The 4,099-nt window shown below is 41.9% G+C and overlaps 1 protein-coding gene across 1 annotated transcript in view; it reads right to left on the bottom strand.

The window, feature by feature from the left end:
- coro7 (coronin 7) overlaps positions 1-4,099 on the bottom strand; it is a 105,298-nt gene that overhangs the window by 52,699 nt on the left and 48,500 nt on the right. The window lies entirely within an intron of this gene.

Raw genomic sequence — 4,099 nt, 5'->3', positions numbered from 1 at the left:
CAGTCAGAATTGTCTTTTTTTTATTGAAGCTTTCATCTCTGGTTGTAAGAGGAAGGATTAGATTGACAGACGGGGGGGGGTGTCATTAACTTCCCTTCTCTTTTAAGCCATCAGTCAACAGAGAGAGATCACAGGAGGGGGAGTCCAGGAAAGAGATTGGTGCCAAGGTACAAGTGCAGGTATAATTATGCTGAATACACAGTAGTGCATGTGTATGTGTGTACACGCATTAGTGTATTTGTGCAAAACTTTCTTTCTGTATAGGTACAGTGTCAAGCATCTACATGGACATTCATGTGAGCATATATCAGACTGCCACTACCTCCTTATTGTGTTTACAGTGTAATAACAAGGCTAAGAATCTACAGCCATGCTAGCAGCCATGACAGCCTGTGCTTTGAGATAAATACTATCATCAGCATGCTAACATGCTCACTATGACAATGCTAACAGATGATTCACGGCAATCCATCAAATATTTGTTGAGATACTTCATTCTGGATGAATATAAGACCATTAAATGTGCGCTTTCAGTTGACAAGAGGTCTTGAACTTCTTCCTTACCAGCAGTGAGACGGAAGCAAAATGGAAATAAGGATGACAATTGAAAACACTCGGGTTAAGGTAGTTAGTGGATTTAACCACTTATGAATGACTCACTGGTCTAAGCCTAATGGGGGAGCATTGTTTGCAAACCCACACAATAAACAGACTGACCACCCCTGTGTTTTATAGATGGGATGCTGGTCGGGAATGGATGCAGCATGCATGCATGCACGCACACTCACACCCACAAACACACACACACACATATCCTGACCCATAGCTAGGAGCTGTTGTGCAAGGTTCCATGCTAACAACGCAAACACATAAAACAGCACCATTCCTGTCATGCAGGCCCTATTATATCAATTTGCTCAGAGACAGCAAACTTCCTAGTGAAATAACAGGAGAAACAATGCACCCCCTGGAGGTCAAGAGGCTTTAACTTCTTACTCCTTCCTCCACTGTTTTAATCTTAATGTGTCTTGAACCAAATAGGAAAGCATATTGTGTGCATATGAGAGTGGCTCCAGGTAAAAGGACAGATAGGATAGGTAGATGATGTCAGATAAGAATAGTGCCTCCAGCTGAAAGAATGCAAGCATGTTTCTATCCTCAGAGAACAGAGGGACTATGTGTGTGTGTGTGTGTGTGTGTGTGTGTGTGTGTGTGTGTGTGTGTGTTTCTCTCCTTTCCTTCCATAAAACAGTCTCTCTTTTCTTCCCCTGGCTTTAAGAGAAACCTGGTTCCTGGACTGGAGCCAACTTTGACGCTCACACTCGGCCTGTGCTTCTCAATGGCCCCCATTGTTGTTTCAAGGGACCTTTTTCCCCAGTTGTCAACCAAAAAAAATTCCACATGGATTATGACTTCTATTTACTTCTGAGTATTTTTTTTTTTTTTTTTACTCCCTTTCCTTCTCTCCCCTTGTTTCTATTTCCCCCCTCACTCTCTATTTTTTGTTTCTAATTTGTTTCCACATTCAGGGCTGTGAGAAGGCAGCCAAGGACAATGTGTTGAAGCACAGGGTCATGTGGCAGCAAGCAGCGTATGTGTTTCCTCTGCACCTCTCAATGTTTTATTCAAGTCCCTTTTTTTCTGTCTCTTTCTCTCTTTGTCCCTCTCTGTTTTCCATCTTCCAAATAGCCCTGCTGCCCACACAGCACAGCTGACCTCCCAGTAACCTCAAACCATCTCTCCCACCTCAGCCAAGAGTATATACAGTCAGCAGTTGAGGGCATGAAATTATCTCCACAAAAATCACAAGATGACGCATTCAGCTCATCATAAACTACAAAAAAGATGGCATACAGATTACTGAGTGGCATCATCTTTGATAAGTACCCCAATTTAAGCCGTTCTAGTCCAGTAAATAACCCTACCTAGTACAAAAGTAAGCAGTAAACTGCCAAAAGTAAAAAAAAAAAGAAAATTAAAAAAAGTTTAGGTCACCAAAAACTCAATAATCATGTAGATTTCATAGAGAATAGATGTTTTTTTTTCTACAGTTTTAAAATTTCTCCCATCAGAAATAATAACTTTATTATTCTTGAGCTGCATTTACCTACTTTTTGTGATGGTTGCTTCATGCTAATCAACAAGTGCATAGAATTTTTAAAAACTGGGGCAACAGAGAGCAAAAGAGCAGATAGAGAAAAGAAGAGCTGAGTGGAGAAAATACACCACCACTTTGATTTTGGAACCTAGTTTTCTGGCTCCAGTTTTTGGCCCTCTACTTGTTTTCCTACAGTGCTCACCCCAACTCTCCTGCCTCACATCCCACCTTCCCCTGCTCTAAATCTTTCTGAAGTACTAATAACAGATGAAGGGTGGTGTGCCACCGGTTCCTCTCATGCCATACAGCTGCCAGTGTGTGCCTGCATATGGCCCAGATGCTGCTCTGACAAAAAGCAGTGAGGGGAAAGATGAGAGGTGAGAGAGAATAAAAAACAGGAAAAGAAAGCATAAGGAAGAAGTTGACTTTGGTTAGTTCTTGGCACCATACATTAGCAGGCACACATGCAATTCATTTCACGTACTGCTAGGTAGATTATTACATATAAAAACAAATGGCAGCATTATTTCCCCAGTGCAGATATTCATTTCCATCCAAGGATTGTCAACTGTGTCATTTTCAGTTAGTTGTCTCTGCTCTCAGTCCAGCGCAGACTGACCCTCCATACAAATTACAGGGGGAATGGACAACTCAAGCTGGCAGGAAAGTAAAATATAATCAGGGTTAATCAGGGTTATACATTTGTATGAATATGAGTCTAAGTTGGGCCTAAGCAAAACAGGCAACTACCTGGGAGCATGTCCATTTCTTAAGACCCCTATATGAGTATTTATTTTCATTTTTAAGGCTGCAACCAAGGGGTGGTATAGAAATCAGTTTCATCTTAGACACTGTCCAGCTCCACAGGCATGCACAGATATCACAACTCGTGATTTGAACATCTTATCCAATAGGCTGCGCTGTCTCTTTTTTATCAATTTGGCTGTGTTTATGAAGGTTTCAATTGTGCCAGTAACTACAATAAACCCGTATCAGACTCAGTGCCTCAAAAAGGCTGAGGCTGGCCCTCTGTTTTAAAGCAGGAAAAAGAAATCTGAGCTTCTCCACAAGCACAAGGTGTTGAAAAACTCAAGGCAAAATAGAAACGTAAATGAGGAAACCAGAAATGGAGAGTGATGATCCAACCGATGCCGTAAGATAAGAAAGAGAGGATGGAAAGAATTAGATATAATTAAAGAGGTGGAGCAATGATGACATGTGAGGGGAGAGAGAGGTGGAGGGCTGCTGTTACTGGGTCCAAGCATGGCCACATGCACTGAAAAGCTTATCCGTCTTTGGAAATGTACTGACAAGAGGTACTGAGGGGGGCAGCTGAGGAGGTGTTGAGTGTGTGTGTGTGTGTGTGTGTGTGTGTGTGTGTGTGTGTGTGTGTGTGTGTGTGTGTGTGCGTGAGTATGTGCAGACAGCAGTGGAATTGAAGAGCACCTAAACAGAACCGCCTGTCACCCCTGGAAAGCGACCCAACTGTGCTTCTCATTTCAAAGGAATGGAGGGAAAGTGGGTGGGGGACTTTTATTTATTCAGAAAAACATAAGCAAATGAGTAATATGGTATTAATGAAGAAGAGAGAAGGGTGCAGTGAACAGAGAGGAGGTTGTTGAGGGTGACGGGGGTGCAGGTGGGGGTAAAATACTTGCACATATTGGTAAAAACTGGTCCACAATCAAGCATGCCAGAGGAGCCTGTCAAATCCAAATAAGCTCCATAAAACCGGCAGATGAAGCCATTAGCTCAAGCGTATAGCTATTGTTTAAACTAATCACATCCAGTTATCCCAAAGTAAGCACATGTAAGAGTAGTTTATAGCTCTAATTTTATTGGCAGGAGGACACAGGTTCTTGGCCTGTCCTTTTTCTGAATTAAAACAGCCATAACCATTGGGATGTACAGTTATAATTCACCAAGGAGAAGAATTCAACTTTTAAATGTAATTTCCTTGAGGTCAACAATTAAGACACTGAATTCAAAGCCAAAATGATC

Source organism: Trachinotus anak, unplaced genomic scaffold (assembly GCF_046630095.1).
Source record: "Trachinotus anak isolate AG129_WGS33_773 ecotype Australia unplaced genomic scaffold, CSIRO_AGI_Tana_v1 ptg000003l, whole genome shotgun sequence".
Lineage (NCBI taxonomy): Eukaryota > Metazoa > Chordata > Actinopteri > Carangiformes > Carangidae > Trachinotus > Trachinotus anak.
The sequence above is the reverse complement of the archived record's forward strand: the minus strand, read 5'-3'. Positions and strand labels throughout refer to the sequence as shown.